General features: G+C 43.7%; 1 pseudogene; it reads right to left on the bottom strand.

Moving 5' to 3' along the window:
• Positions 1-2961, bottom strand: part of LOC149172761 (metal transporter Nramp6.2-like) — a 53376-nt pseudogene extending 50415 nt beyond the window's left edge.
• Positions 2962-17147: the final 14186 nt, after the last annotated feature.

Below are 17147 nucleotides of genomic sequence, written 5' to 3'. Positions count from 1 at the left end.
TCAGATTCTGTTGGTTTTGTAACATCTCTCTTGATGTATTCTAGCAATCCATTGTCATCGAATACCTCCTCCATGCGATCCTTCTAGTCAATGAAATTATATTTTCCTTCCAAGGCATACTCTAGCCTCAGCCCATTGAAGGTCATGTTTTTAGTTCTTAAGAGATCTTGCTACACTAAACTGCAAATTCAAATCTCCTCATAAACAAATTCGAAATTTCTTCTCTAATGTGAATCCTTCTATGATATGATGTAGGAATTATGGTGTACATTTGTAATTTCTCATGACGTTTTTTCAAAATCTTAAGTGTTATAGATCCATTTGGGCACATCAAATCACAACATTCAAATCAGTGTTTTAGGGCTCATCAAACCCTAAATTAAGTTGTTTCATGCCCTAAACAAGTCAACCCTTTGAATACCTCCTTCCCAGACAGTTTCATGACTTGAAGACATCCATAAATTGCCTCTAGAGGGACCAGCGCAGGTAAGCCCTTATGAAAGTGCGCTGCAAAGTAGTTGAGTCCACTGCCAGGGTGCTCTATAGAGCACTTAGGCTTCCTTTCACCTGCGTTGGGTGCGAATGAGCGAAATTCACATAGGGTTTGGGGAATATTCTTATCTTTTGGAGTCATCTAGATGTTTCCCTATCTTATCAACTCCTATGAGCTCGAAAATGGATGAGGAATGAGTTAAGGAGCATCCTATCCTCTCATCCATTCCTACATGTAACTAATTCCATGTATGGAAGGCCATTCAATGTCACCATTAATGACAAAACCTCCTTCATCTTACTATAAATTGAGCACTCATCTAAGTGATCAGGGGCTGGATTATGTTGAATTATAAGGAGATAATGCCGCTATGAGACTTGACTTCGGAGCAAATGATGTGATGCCATAATATTGTCTTGCTTTTGATGTGATGTGGATGGGATCCAAGTTGGAGGAATGACTTTGAATCAGACACCGATGGTTGTAATTCCTTCTTCTATCTAATAAAGTGTTTGAGACTTTTTCCATATGTTGTAATATTTCATAATGCTTATATGTATGAATTGATTATGATTCCTTTCATTTATATTCAATGGATCGTATGCTTTGATCGGTTTTTGTCTTTTGTTGTGTTTACAGGGTACTTCTCAAGCAGATTAATTACGGGAAGGAGTGACAGAATTGGTAGAAGGGAGATGAGAGGAAAGCAGAAATACAAGTAGGAATTCTATCCTCTCTTCTTATCTATTGCTTATAGGAAAAGTCTAAAACACTTTAAACTGTTGTTCTAGGCACAACTACTTGTCTAGTGAATTAGTGTTTATCCGTAGATACTCTCCAAAACAAATTGGCGACTCCGCTGGGGAAGAATCCTCTTTCCTAGTAGCTTATCCACCTCCTAAGACATCCTTGTAGACTCTATTTGTGTTCATCGACTGTAATTCAGTTGTTTACATTGAAAAATTGGTCAAAATTGTGTCAAATTGCCTCTTGAAATGGATTATTTTACCAGCGCAGGCTTCTGAGGGACACAGTGCACTGTAGAGCATCCCTGGCTTAGGGACTGTGCTCTGAAGCACATTATCTCCCACTCTGGGCTGCGTTGATCCTCCTAGGATTAGTTTCCCACCTTTGGAAAGAGTTTTTGCCAAATTTTCTTTGTTTTATTGTTTGCTGATTGATCAATGAATGTTATGTCTCAGAAAATGAGTTGTTATCTCCTGGTCTAACCCATATTTGATTGGATTGATTAATGTTTCTTCATGCTTTCTTTGTCATTTTCGATCAATAGCCAAATTTAGGATATAATTGATTAATCTTCATTCGAAAGAAAGTGTAGTAAAGTCTTCTCTTCCTTCGAATTTGAACTGTCTTAAAAGTCTTCGTTCATATGAAAGATTGATTGATTGTATGTCCATATTTCCTTTTTGTTCATATTCACATTAATGGAATAAAAAATAAATACATGCATGTTTCATTGAAAAAGTTTGTGTGTGCTGATAGGAATAGTGTAGGGAAATTGCATTTAGATTGTGCTCTTTGCTCTTTGATCAAAAAGAAATCTGATTGCTCTATACCTAAGTAGCTAGGATTTTCATCGTTAAATTGAATGGAAAGAATGCTTATCATGATAGTTGCATTCCTAGGAATTTCATAATACATCACTTGGTGAAGTTGAAAGGCAAATTCCTAAGCAAGATCAACTTAAAATTAACATAAATTTACCTAATGGAGCATTGTCATTAACGAGAACATTTAGTGGTTCTAGGCTAGAGATGTGTTCTGGTGTCATAAAACAAAGCAGCTGGCACTAACTTGTTTGCAATACATCCCGAGTGTGATACCTCATTCCATGTACGTGAGTATATCGTAGCTCGTCCACATACCTTCGGGTATATAGGGTAGTGTTATAGTACGTAAAGTATATGGGAATGTTGTCACTGTGCGGTTTTCCATTAAACAACGCTTATACGGAATGGGCCTCCACGTACCTTCAAGTATATATGGGAGGAAAACTCTAGATTTCTATCCATCATTAAGTAACTGAGTCAGCCGCTTTGTAGAAATGATACACTAAATACAACATTCGAGGAGATTCCCTGCCCGTACTTCTTGGTTCACCAAGAGGTATTATGCAGTTCACAGTTGCTTGGTAAATCTTTTTCCTAGTATACCCCTTTTTGTTTATTTCTTTTCTGATATTAAAATTAATTAGTAATTGTGGAGGAACATCAAACCATACCTCGTCGTTCGCAGAGAACAGCGAGCAAAATGTCTTTTCCTTCCAAAGCGACACCAATTCGGGCAAAGCGGTCTCGCTTAATTGAGTCTAGTACATCAAGAACTCCTAGTTCTTCATTTGAATTACTTGAATCATATATTTCGGTAAGTACTGAGACTCCAGTTACTCCAACTATATCTGGCCCATCTGTTTCTAAATAAGAAGTTTCAAAATTACCTGAGGACATTAGCATTGATCCTAGTGAAACAATAACCGAGGTTGTTCAACAACAAGTTGATCTTCAACCTGAAGTTGCTCAACAATAAAGTACTTCTAAACTTAAATCAGTTCAACCAAAAGTTAATCTGTAATCTATCACAGTTCAAACAAAAGTTACATCTAAACCTGAAGTTGTTCAGGAACCTCTTTCTGAAATTGTTGTTCATTTACCCGAACATCTGGACTTTGAATTTGAACATTCAGAAGTTGTTACTTTACTGAAAGACGATCAACTGGTTACCCCTCAGACATCAGTAACTATTGAAACTTCAACTTTATCAACACCAGAAATCTTTTACGGACCCGAAGGTGAAGTTCTTCCACTAGGTTTAATTGCTATAGAGGAGGAATTGGAAGAAGATTCCACACATATAACCCCATTTCGCTTTTGAAATGGGCTTTATCTTTACCCTCATACTCCTAATTTTTCCACTCCATTTGATCCCGCTTCTTTTCAAGTACTCGTTGATTCTTTAGGACAACTTTTGGGTCTCTTAACTATGGCTAAACAACTGTCAACATCTCAAACTATATCATCTGATGTAGCTACAGCACAATCTTCTATTGCAACCTCTTCAATGTTTTCTACCACACCTGAGTTGCACCTCTATGGTGAATCATTCATCCTTGTTGGTTACCAATCATTGCCTGGAACCCACTCAGGGGTTGCTTCTACACCATGGTCATCACCGATGTCCTCAACCGGAATTTTACCTGGTTCTTCTCTAATGGGAACTCAATAGTTTGATCCCGCATATCAGTATCAAGCTGGGCAATCTGGTCAACAAAGACCTATGTATCCATTAAATACTGGATTTCCACCATATGGAGAGCAATATGCTTATTCACCGTATCCTCCTTATTCTGGAGGACTACGATATGGTAATGTCCCATAGTATTCAGGTCAATATGGAATTAGAGTTTGTCAATGGCAACCAACAATGCTAGTTCAACCAAGGCTTGTGTATCCAACACAACCAATGCAAACTATGTCAGCTATTCCTACTACACCTGTTGTTACTATTGTACCACAGTCACAAGTTCAAGTTGTTGTATCTCAACCGGTACAAACTGATCCTTCTACCTTGTGTTGAGCCATGGAAAAGGTATGAATTTGCCATTTATTTCTTTATCTTTTTCTTTAATCATAACTCCTTTATATTCTAAGATGGTAATATATCAAAGAATTATAGTAGAATTAAGGAGATTTGTGATTGCTACAAATTAATGAATTATTGTCTTTTCTTCTATACAGAAAATAGAAGAAATGGAAAGCCATCATTTGGGAGGAAAAGAAAAAGTAGAAGTAACTGTTGCCCCTTTGCTAGGAAGCCATATCCAGACAAGAAGTTCAAGATTGGAGCGCACAGTCAAGGAAAAGAAAGGGAAAGCATGGCATCAATGAAAGAAGACAAAAAGATAACTGGAGATAAAAGATAGAGTGAATCCCTCGGGATCCTTTCATCTTGAGGGATCGCTGATGAGCCCCAATTTTGGTACAATTTGGGCTCATTTTGGCCTATTCTACTTGCTCAACCCATTCATCTTTTATTGCTTATGCATGCATTTCTTAGTTTATTCATGTTGTTTGTAGGAAGAAGGGTAGGCACTCTATCCATGTGACTAATGCATTATGATTTCAGGTTTTTGCATTAAAAGGGAGAAAAGACCACGTGAAAAGGAGACAAGGAGACAATGAGGTGGCACTGCTGGTTTTTAGGAGAGGATGTCCACAGTCTTGGGACCCTCCTCGTGATTCCCACCATAGCTCCGAGCTCCAATCCATCTCCCCACCGAGCTTAGAAGCAGCCAGCTGTTCTACAGGAACAGCAGTTATAACTGTTCTACAGGAACAGCAATTATGACTGTCCTATAGGATCAACAGTTTAAACTTCAGTTGGACAGCCGAGCTCCTAAACTCAAGGACAACTGTTGGATGATCATTTTTGCATAAGTATAGAGGCCGTAGCCTTTGATAGGTTGTTGAAACTTTCGCATTACTGTTGTAATTCTTGAGCACAGCTCTGTGTTTTTGTTCCTTATGTAAGCCAGTTTGGCATGACATCAGATTATGAATAAGGAAGGAAGATTTTGATCTAGTTCTGAGTTTTCTCAAGGAGCTATAGCTCTCAGGTTAGGGCCCAACCTGAGAGCAATAGATATCCTCGGTGTTGTAATGTGTTTGCATTTCGTTTCAGCACTTTGAGTTTGTTTACTTTCACATGCAATTCGAATTTACAGTTTGTTAACTTAGTCTTTTTCATGAGCTTAGATAGGATTAGTTAATGGTGCATTTGTTTTAGTTGCTTAAGTTCAATAGGAGGATAGTTATAAATCATTGGAGCTCCAGCAAAAAAGGTTGTAAAGGCCCACTGCCATCTCTGTTAGAGACTGGGGTGCAGTCCATAACCAACCACCAAAAATACGCATTTCTTTACTTCATGATTGCTACAACACAGTCACGGTTATGTTAGATGCTTCCATGTAATTCACACCTGCACCACACACCTTCATCACAGCTTCATGCACATTCCTCTTCGCATTTTGGATTACTGTTCATTGAATTCATAGCACAGGTAGTCTAGGTGAATGCATTTTCGTCTTGGTGATAGTCATAAGCATTTGTTTCATTTACACTGCTCTCCCTTGCTCCATTACCTCCTCCTTCGTCTTGATCACGCATGCAACCTCATCCTTGACCACTGCTCCGCTCTGTTATCTTCCAAATTCCTCCACTCCTCACGTAACTTCGTTCTTTAGCCCTTTCATTGACATAGCCCTCTATCTTCCAACCTACTCCCTACACTCATTCCCCATCCTATCCCTCCACTTCTGAGCCATCACCAGCCTTATTCCTACCTTACATATCTCCCCCTACCATTCCATCACTCCTCCATCACTTCAAACACCCACGGTAGGTCATCCTGTAGCAATTTGTAGACTTCTTGTAGAAACCTCTGAGTTTCCTGTAGGATCCCCTGCAGACATCCTGTAGGAGGCCACTCACTCGGTTGCTGAGCTTCTGAACGTGAGGAACCTCTGTGGATGGATGCTAAGGATCCCTGGGGACCTCTCCTAGCCTCTCCAACCTTTCCCATGCTTTCCTTCCTTCTCCATCCCATCTGCACAACCAAACCCTAATAAGCACAAAATCACAATCATTCCATCCACTTAAAGAAAAAATACAAAAACATGTCTTTTCAATTACAGATAGCTTAGATACATGAATTTCACTTCACTGCAAGTAATGACAGCATTGGTAGAAGTTTCATTCACATTCTTTGCATTATAGAGGTTAGACTAGTCAAATTAGGGTTTCCTAGGTTTGCATGCTTTGATTTGCTTTCAGTCCATTTTTGTCAAGTAAAGTAGCTTTCCTTTGAGAATAGCTTTCGTCCATCAATTAGCAAGCTTCTTCTAAGAGCCTATAGAAGTTGGCTTGAGCCCTAGCGGACTTGTGCCAGCTGACCAAGTGACAGCTGCGACAAGAGCTAGTACTTGTGCATATAGCACCGTCGCTTCCAAGTTTGTACGAACTACCGGGTTGATAAAATTAAGAGACAGGAAGCCCCAGGAGTTGTAGCATTATTGCTACGATACTGGAGCTCACCATCTTTTTGGCGCCGTTGCCGGGGAAGTGTCAGAGTATTAGTAATTGTTGCTTTTCTTCTACTTTAGTACTCTTACTTCTGCTCAGTAGTTTATTTCATTTCCATTCTGCAAAAGTAGCTTAGCATTTCCTGCTTTCATAGATTAGCATTTCCTGCTTTCATAGATTAGCATTTCCTGCTTTCATAGATTATTATTTCTTGCTTTCATAGATTAGCATTTCCTGCTTTCATAGATTAGCATTTCCTGCTTTCATAGATTAGTATTTCTTGCTTTCCTAGATTAGCTTTCCAATTCCGCAATTTCATTTGAGCAATATAGTTAGTTGTAGATCACTCTGTTTCAGTTTTGCAGGTACCAAAGAAAAAAAGAAAAAGAAATCAAAAAAGAAAAGTCCTTTCCATTTAATGCATCGTAGGAACCGAGATAAATCAGGCAAATTCCTACCCAACACCCCCACCACATCACTAAGTCACCCTTCTCTCTTCTTTGGTGACAGTGACCCAGAGGAACCTATAGGTGAACAACCTGAGATATACCAAGACCCTATAGAAGAAGAAGAGTTAGAGACCACTCCATCTGAAGCCATGGCTGATAATAGAAGAGAAGATGAGAGAATAGAAGGTGCCTTCCCCATCCGAGAGACCAATGGAGAGATGAGAATGAGGAACATTAGCCCCTCCGCCTTGCCTCACTTCCATGGACTGACCACTGAGGATCCTGATACCTTCCTGTTTGAGTTTGCTGTCCTTTGTAGAACCTATGACTATACTGAAGATGAGCAAAAGCTGAAGCTTTTCCCTTCAACTCTCAAGGATGCAGCCCTACGCTGGTTCATGGGATTACCTGGGAATAGTATCACTACTTGGGCTCAGATGCAGCAAGCCTTCAATACCAAGTATAGGGATTATTGTAGGTCTAAGGAAACCAAGGGGGAGATCTTTCGGATGACCATGGGAAATGATGAGTCCTTAGAGGATTATGAGGAGAGGTTCCAACTTAGCTATAAGCGGGCCAGGTGCACACTTGACCCTGAATCCCTCAAGTTGGTTCTACTCCGAGGAGTCCCTGAAGATCTCTTAGACACCCTTCACATGTTAGCTGGGGGGGACATTTACCAACTGCCTTATGAGGACATCAAGACTGTGTTTAGAAATAATTCCAGGGCAGCTAGGAAGCGAGGTAGAGGAAATCTCCTCTCCACTGTTGTCCCTTTCTCCAAACATGAGTTTACAAACCAATTAGAAGAACTTAAGAGTGAGGTGAGACAGACCATTGCCATGCAGCTGGACACATTCAGGATCCAGCAGAAGAAGGAAGAAGCTGAGAGAGCCTTGGCTGTCTTCTGCCCTAGGTGCACCAGAAGACACCCTACGAACGAATTCCCATTGCACTCGGTTGAAGTGTGTTTTGTTTGTGAGGAGGACCATCCAACAAATCAGTGTCCAACCTTACCTAGGTTTAAAGCCATGTACCAAGGGACCGAAGCCCCCACTGAACCTCTCTACTTCATCAACCAAAGGAGGCCACAAGGATCTAGACCTTATTAGCAGGGAGTGCAAGGGGCACCACAAGCTTATTACAACCCCAACCAATCGACTCCCATGCCTTCTTGGGGTCCCCCTGCTCATCCTTCTTGGTCCATGCCTCCTCCATGGTCTTATCCACCTCAGTACCCCACTCAACCTACTTCTCATTCATATCATTCACACGCCCAGTCGCAGCCTCAGTGGAGTGCACCTCAGTTGGGGTGGAGGCCCCAATACAACACTCCTCCTGCCATTTTGCCTCCACCACCAGTTCAACCTCAGCCTTTACCTCCTACTCCTCCAAGGCAACCTCAAATGCCTGCTCAACCGAACCCGAACCCCAACAATAGACAGGCTCAGCAGGTATACACTGGGGAAACATCATGTCCTACCTATGCTGTGGAGATCCAGGAGATCAATCTTCGATCTGGAAAGATCCTTCCAGATCGCCAACCTCCTCCCCCAGAGGATGAGGAAGATCTACAGGAAAGTGAACCAAAAGCTATTCCACCCTTTCCTGAGAGACTAACTGCCACCACACAACCCAACCCAGAGGAAGATGAGCTTCTGGGTGAGCTCAAGCAGTTGTGTGTGAAGATACCCCTTCTCCAAGCCATCAAGGATGTGCCCATATACAACAAACTGGTTAAGGAAAAGTGCTTTAAACACCCAGGCAGGAGAAAGAAAGATGCCTCAACTATCAATGTCATAGGACAACTGTCCGACCTTATGCTAGGACAAGTCATCTGCCCAAAGTACCTAGATCCTGGAAGTCCTGTAGTAGATGTCCACATCAATGGCACCATTATACCTCACACCTTGATTGATCTGGGAGCTGCCATTAATGTGATGACCAGAGATACTATGCTTAAACTCAATCTTCAGGGTTCCTTAAGGAAGACCTCGACAGTACTACAATTAGCAGATCGCTCCACCGTGACTCCCGAAGGGATTGTGGAGGATGTCTTGGTCTCTATTGATTCTTGGGAATACCCTGCAGACTTCCTGGTTCTGCAACCAAAGGCCAAGCTTACTGGATATCCTCTCATTTTGGGAAGGCCTTGGTTAGCTACTGCAGATGCTTACATAAGTTGTCATGCAGGAAATATGACCATCAAAAATGGTCCCATGTCCAAGCAGCTAGTCCTATACCCTCCTGCCCAACCCTCCTTAGAGCATGATTTACCACTCTGGTTAGAAGAAGGAGAGGAAGACGAGGTGTACTCAGCACCTCTATGCACCCTAGATACCACTAGAAGAGACCCTCCAACCGAGGATGACTTGATTGAGACTCTGATCCAGAATCCACCTTCCAGTGCATTATCCTTAGAGAAGTTGGTGGAGGATGCCCAAGCTAGCACCTTAGTGGACCTTTGTACAACCAACCTTGTCACTCCCAGAGTCAAAAACGTGGAGTTTAGCCCTGAGAGAGCATTAAAGATCAGCTCCTCCCTATCTCCTTCCCAGGAAAAGGAGCTGTGTAGTCTGTTGGCCAACCACCTAGATGCTTTTGCTTGGAGCTATAAGGAGATGAAAGGAGTCCATCCCTCGGTCTGTACCCATCATATATACATCAAAGAGGATTGTAAACCGGTTAGGCAACCCCAGAGGAGAATGAATCCAGCCCTTAAGGACATTGTCAAGGAAGAATTGCAGAAACTGTTGGATGCCGGATTCATCTACCCCATCTCAGATAGTGAATGGGTGTCCCCTCTGGTCTTGGTTCCCAAGAAAAATGGGAAATGGAGAATCTGTGTGGACTACCGAGAACTGAACAAAGCTACCAAGAAAGACCATTTCCCTCTACCTTTCATAGATCAAGTGTTGGATGGACTGGCAAGAAAGAAGTTCTTCTCTTTCCTAGATGGGTTCAGCGGGTACAACCAGATTCAAATCATCCCGGAAGACCAAGATAAGACCACCTTCACCTGTCCTTGGGGTACCTTTGCCTACCGTGTCCTTCCCTTTGGGCTATGCAATGCTCCTGCTACCTTCCAGAGAGCTGTCTTGAGCATCTTCTCGGAGCTGGTCCATGATGCAGTAGAAATCTATATGGATGACTTTACTCCTTATGGGGCCAACTTCCAGGAAGCATTGTCCAATTTGGGAAAAGTCCTAACCAAGTGCATCGAGATGAACTTGTCCCTTAGCCCTGAAAAATGTGAATTCCTAATGACTGAAGGGACCGTGCTAGGCCATACCATCTCTCGCCAAGGGTTACAGGTGGATCCTAACAAAATTGCTCTAATCAAGAAGGTTCCACCTCCACAGAAGGTAAGGGATGTTAGGAGTTTCTTGGGATTAGCAGGATATTACCGAAGATTTATTAAAGACTTCAGCAAGCTAGCCTCGCCATTGTTTGGCCTGTTGGCAAAGATGTGGAGTTTAATTGGACTGATGATTGTCAGAAGAGTTTGAATGAATTAAAAGACAAGTTAGTGTCAGCACCAATCCTGAGAGGTCCAAACTGGGCCCTACCTTTCCACATCCACACTGATGCCTCGAACAAAGCCATAGGTGCAGCCTTAGGCCATGTTGAGCAAAAACTTCCATATGCCATTTACTTTGTTAGCAAAAACTTGTCCAAAGCTGAGCTGAATTACACTGTAACCGAGAAAGAATTCTTAGCTGTGGTCCATGCACTGAACAAGTTCCGACATTACATCACTGGCTATCAAACATTTGTACATACTGACCATGCTGCAATCCGATATTTAATGAATAAACCAGATGTGAATGCTCGTATTATTAGATGGTTACTTTTATTGCAGCAGTTTGACTTAAACATTGTTGACAAACCAGCTAGAGAAAATGTTGTTGCTGACTTTTTATCTAGATTGGATTTATCTGCAGGTGAGGATGGAACAGTGGATGACCAGATGCCCGATGAACATCTGTTTGCTATCTCAGTACTCTCTCCATGGTTTGCTGATATAGCAAACTACCTTGTTGCAGCACAATTCCCTCTGCATCTCTCTTCGAGAGAAAAGAGCAGAATCATCAGAAAGAGTGCCTCATTTACCTGGATCGGGGGCAATCTGTTCAAGCTTGGCCCCGATCAGATCTTAAGGCATTGTGTAAGGGAAGAGGAAGTCTTTGACATCCTCCTCACCTGTCATGATGGGCCTTGTGGAGGACATTTTGCAGCAAAGAGAACTGCCTTCAAAATCCTACAGGCAGGCCACTATTGGCCCACACTCCATCAAGATGTCAGAAGATATGTCAGTTAGTGTGACCAATGCCAAAGAATGGGGAAACCGACCCAAAGGGATGAGATGCCTCTCCAACCTCAAGTGACTCTTGAGCCATTTGAGAAGTGGGGCATGGACTTTGTGGGCCCAATCAACCCCTCTTCGAGGCAAAGGTCTTACATCATTGTGTGTACTGACTATTTGACAAAGTGGGCAGAGACCAAAGCAATCAAAGCAGCAACAGAAGAGAGGGTGGCCGAGTTCCTAAGAGAAAACATTTTCCATAAGTTTGGCTATCCAAGAGAGCTGGTCACTGATCAAGGGAGCCAGTTCACCTCCAACCTGGTTGAAGATCTACTAGCTCATCACAAGATCAAGCATAGGACTTCCACCCCCTATCATCCTCAAGCAAATGGGCAGGTGGAAGTCACCAATAGAGCATTAGAAGGGATCTTGACCAAGGTGGTGAGCAGCAGCAGAAAGGACTGGGCAGATCGCCTGGTTGAAGCCACATGGGCTTACAACACCACTTGGAAGACCACCACTGGCTTCACACCTTATGAGCTGGTCTATGGGAAGAAGGCTTTGCTGTCCATTGAGTTCGAATACAACACTTTAAGGATGGCAGCTCAGCTGGATCTAGATCTCAGCCATGCACAACAAGAAAGGCTATTGCAGCTGAATGGACTGGATGAGCACTGCATGCAGGCCCTCCTTCACTCACAAGTGGTCCAACTTCAGAGAAAGGTGTGGCATGACCAACATCTCCATGACAAGCAATTTCAGCCGGGAGATTAGGCTTTGTTGTATGATTCCAGATACAAAGATTTCAAGGGAAAGCTGAGAACCAGATGGCTCGGGCCATATTCAGTGGAAAAATGTCATGACAATGGATCTGTTCTTATTCGGACCATTGATGAGGAAGCCATCCCCATGCTTGTCAATGGGCATTGATTGAAGATCTACAGGAAGCCTCCATCAAGACAAGAGTTCATCAAAACTATGGAGAAGGCAGTATTGGTCATAGAGAAGGGTTCTGCCCCTGCTTTGGGCACACCCTGAAGAATCTAAAAAAAAAAAAAATAATAAATAAATAATAAAGATCCTTGGGTGAAAACCTTTCTGAGGCGCCCAAGGCAGGTGGTAGGGGTGAAAACCTCATTGAGGCGCCCCTGCTATCTTTCAAAAAAAATAAAGAAAAAAGAGATAAAGATCCTTGAGTGAAAACCTCTCTGAGGTGCTTAAGGCAGGTGGTAAGGGTGAAAACCTCATTGAGGCGCCCCTGCTATCTTTCAAAAAAAAAAAAAAAAAAAAAAAAAAAAAAAAAAAAAAATACAAGATCAACAAGTTTCTTATGTGAAAGTTGCATGCAGATTGCAGGTGTTCTATGGAGGAGAGGAAGCCTCTCAACTCAAGGCCAAAAGTCCTTATCATGCAGCCAGGACACCTCACCAGCACCTCCTCCAAGAGTGCTTATGTTCTTCAAGGTATGTGCACTTTCATTATAGATTGAGTCTCCTACAGGAAGACGCATATTTTCTACAGGAAGGTGCGATTTTCTACAGGAAGGTGCAAATTTCTACAGGAAGGTGAAAATTTCTACAGGAAGAGCTGTCTGTCTACAGGAAGCTCTGTATTTCTACGGGAAACTTCCTGTAGAAGCTCAGAACAGCCCATAATGCATTTCATGAACAGATCTGATGACTACGGGTTGGTTTGGACGCATGCAAGCCTCTTTTGGGCCCATGCACGACGCTGTTACCTTGCTCCACCATCCTCGTCAACATGCACCCAAGATCCCTGCACCAGCAAACCAGATCAATGAATTCTCGTGGTAAAGCCATTTGTCAAAGAAAAACAAGCACCGAGAGCTCATACCACATCCATGTCGAGCATCAGAAGCTCCAGGAGCGTGATCAGAAGATTCTATCCATCGTCGTGCAGCATGCACCCAAGGAGGCGAGACTGTTACAAGGCACTCCGCGGGAATCCTGTAACAGTAAAACCTGTATGAGTGGATACCATTCACAGCACCGCCATCTGCAAACAACACACGGGCGCAGGCAACCAGAGCATCCACTCCATCGCCAGCATCTTGTAACCATGAGCCTCCGGGACTGTGTAAGCCGCATGCAGCAGGTAGATCCACTCCCCGTCGTCCAAAAACCGAAAAATCGTGTGCAGCCGCGTGCAGGTAAGTGTCTCAACCCTTCCTTCCACCAAATCGCATGAGTATTACTTTGATTTGTTTGCATGGCGTAGAAATGAATGGTTGAGCGGCCGTATGGCCAGTTGACTGGCCACGTCGGCTAGTTATGGTATAGTCGGATGATTGGGTGGCAGCCACGACAAAGAAAATACGCAGCACGCACGTGAGGATAGTCCCATTAACCGAGAAACGAGTTTAACTGAAAAGGGCGGCGACAGATTTGTGGGAATGAATGCGGTAGCGAGTGAATATGCAGGCGAATGATGGGTGACGTCGCCCAACGGTCCGACGGGGACAGCTCACCCCCCGCGCCATGAGCTGCGCCGATTCAAAATCTAACCGGCTAGATTATGTGCATGTATTCATCAACCTCCACTTCAAAACTCGAGTGGCTCTTCTGATTTCCTCTGCACGTTGATACGCCGAGCTTTCGGATACCAGAACGCCGGTGAAGCACATCTCGACCGCTGGCCAACTACAGTCCTCCCCGAAGTTTGCACACTGCTCCTACAGGAACAGTTTCTACAGGAACGCAGTCCTACAGGAAGCAGTCTCTACAGGAACGCAGTTCTATAGGAAGGTGAATTCCTCACGTAAGAAAAGGTGGTAGGATTGTCAGTCACTGTCTGGGTATAGAGAAAGTGGTGAAATTGCTGTCTGTGTGCCTATACTGTCATTCTACAGGATTGTTGAGTAATTAGACTGTGTTGAAAATTTTGTGGGTTATGCGCATTGTTCTACACTCTGTCCTTGAAACTAAACTCTCTGCCACCATCACCACCTCCGGTTAAGAAAATTGTGCCATCATGCCGGGTGGATTTATCAGGCGAGAACCCACGGATTCAGATAAATTGAGGAGAAACCCAGCAGTGGTAGAGCTCTTCACCAGAGCACAATGGATGACTTTTTGTGATAAGTTGCAGGGCTACGATGATGAAGTAGCCGAAGAATTCTTGCAGGCTCTGGAGCCTAAATCCCAGACACTGGCCACAGTGAACTTCAGAGGTCTGAGCCTCAAGCTCACCCCAGAACATATCAGTCGGATCACAGAACTCCCTATGGGTCTGCCATGGGACAAGGACGAAAGAAAGCTAAGCCAGCAAGCCAAGAAAGAGTTCTTCCCACCTGAAGAAGCATTCACGGAGGAAAAAAATGGGGTGAGAAGGACAAGCCTGTTGCCACCATGGAACGAAGTCAGCTTGCAAATCATGAAATATATCACTTGTGAAGGTCGTTTCAGCATCGTGTATGCATATCACTTCAGGCTGCTCAATGAACTAAGACACCGGATTGATCTTCCTGCAGAGCAGAGACTGAGCATTCCTTACTTTTTGCTACAGTCCTTGATGGAGTGCGCTACAAAGCTCAAGGACGGCATCCTGGATTAGGTAGCCCACCATGGGTTAATCAAGCTTCTTGTGGAGGATGCTCTCCACTCATATAAGGTCCCCCTCTCATGGGAATCATTTAGAAATTTAACAAGAGAAGGGGACATAAAGATGTTGCTTGAAGAAACGGGGTCCTCTAGTGGTGAGGAAGAAGAGCCGGTAGCCGAGAGTAAGAAAGGGAAAGGCCGGAAGATCCCGACTCCAACACAGAAGAAAGAACGAAAGGAGAAGGAGGAGGGAAAGGATGACAGAGCAAAAGAAGGCACCCCCATCCTGTCAGCAAGAGAAAAGAGGTTGAAGAGTAGGACGGACAAAGCTGAGGTGGTCCCCGTCAGCCCAAGCACCTCGTCAGCTCCTGTAGCCAAAGCCAAAAGCAAAATCCATGCAGCCAAGCAAGAAAAGGTGGTGACATTTGCATCTACAGGAACGCAGGAACAGGCTTCTACAGGAAGCCCGGAAGCAGTCCCTACAGGAAAACAGAAGCAGGCTTCTACAGGAAGCCCAAGAACAACGCCTACAGGAAAGCAGACGAAGGCTTCTACAGGAAGCCCAAAAACAAAAACACGGGCTTCTACAGGAAGCCCGAAGATCATTAAGAAGCAGGCTTCTACAGGAAGCCCAAAAGCAAAGACCAAGGCTTCTACAGGAAGCCCGAAAGTCATTGAGAAACAGCCTCCTACAGGAGGCCTGAAGACAGAGAGAGGGCCTTCTACTGAAAGCCCAGGAGTGGCTAAAGCCGAATCTTCTACAGGAGGCCCGGAAGCAGGCAAAGCAGGGTCTTCTACAGGAAGCCCAAAATCTAAAAAGGAGGGTCCCTCTACAAGGAGCTCTGAGAGAGCAAAACGCAAGAAAGAGAAGGCTGGTCTTCTCGAGAAGGAGGCGGCAGCTACGCTGGCTGCCCTCAGCACACCTGCAAAACCAAAAGAAAAGAGAGAGAGGGAGATCCCTCTACCTTCCGAAGCTAGGAAAAGTCAGAGAATGAAAACAGACAAGTCGCAGCCTCCTCCCAGCAGCCAAACCACTTTAGGGAGTGTTCCTACTTCACCCAGTACAAGAACTCCCTCTAAAACACAAGCCACCCCTGAGAGGGGAAGCCCAAAAGTCACTTCCTGGACACAAAAAATAAGCCAGTCGCCTTCTGAAGCCCGGCTCAAGGAAATGAAATAGGGGGAAGAAGCGCCACCCTCGTCACCACCAGGGGCAGAGAAGGTAGGGCCATCAAAAGCGGGAAAGAAAGAGCCTGTTCCGATCCCAAGTCCTCAGCCAAGGACAAGTAGCAGGAGCAAGGTTGCTCAAGGATGAGAAAATGGTTCAGCTGGGGGGTGATGATGAGCCCCAATTTTGGTACAATTTGGGCTCATTTTGGCCTATTCTACTTGCTCAAACCATTCATCTTTTATTGCTTATGCATGCATTTCTTAGTTTATTCATGTTGTTTGTAGGAAGAAGGGTAGGCACTCTATCCACGTGACTAATGCATTATGATTTCAGGTTTTTGCATTAAAAGGGAGAAAAGACCACGTGAAAAGGAGACAAGGAGACAATGAGGTGGCACTGCTAGTTTTTAGGAGAGGATGTCCATAGTCTTGGGACCCTCCTCGTGATTCCCACCATAGCTCCGAGCTCCAATCCATCTCCGCACCAAGCTTAGAAGCAGCCAGCTGTTCTACAGGAACAACAGTTATAACTGTTCTACAGGAACAGCAATTATGACTGTCCTACAGGATCAGCAGTTTAAACTTCAGTTGGACAGCCGAGCTCCTAGAATCAAGGACACCTGTTGGATGATCGTTTTTGCATAAGTATAGAGGCCGTAGCCTTTGATAGGTTGTTGAAACTTTCGCATTACTGTTGTAATTCTTGAGCACAGCTCTGTGTTTTTGTTCCTTTTGTAAGCCAGTTTGGCATGACATCAGATTATGAATAAGGAAGGTAGATTTTGATCTAGTTCTGAGTTTTCTCAAGGAGCTATAGCTCTCAGGTTAGGGCCCAACCTGAGAGCAATAGATCTCCTCAGTGTTGTAATGTGTTTGCATTTCGTTTCAGCACTTTGAGTTTGTTTACTTTCACATGCAATTCGAATTTACAGTTTGTTAACTTAGTCTTTTTCATGAGCTTAGATAGGATTAGTTTATGGTGCATTTGTTTCAGTTGCTTAAGTTCAATAGGAGGATAGTTATAAATCGTTGGAGCTCCAGCAAAAAAGGTTGTAAAGGCCCACTGCCATC

The sequence above is a fragment of the Pinus tabuliformis genome, chromosome 4_2, assembly GCF_031772625.1.
Source record: "Pinus tabuliformis cultivar Carrire ecotype Pingquan chromosome 4_2, CPIR1, whole genome shotgun sequence".
Taxonomy (NCBI): Eukaryota; Viridiplantae; Streptophyta; class Pinopsida; order Pinales; family Pinaceae; genus Pinus; species Pinus tabuliformis.
The sequence above is the reverse complement of the archived record's forward strand: the minus strand, read 5'-3'. Positions and strand labels throughout refer to the sequence as shown.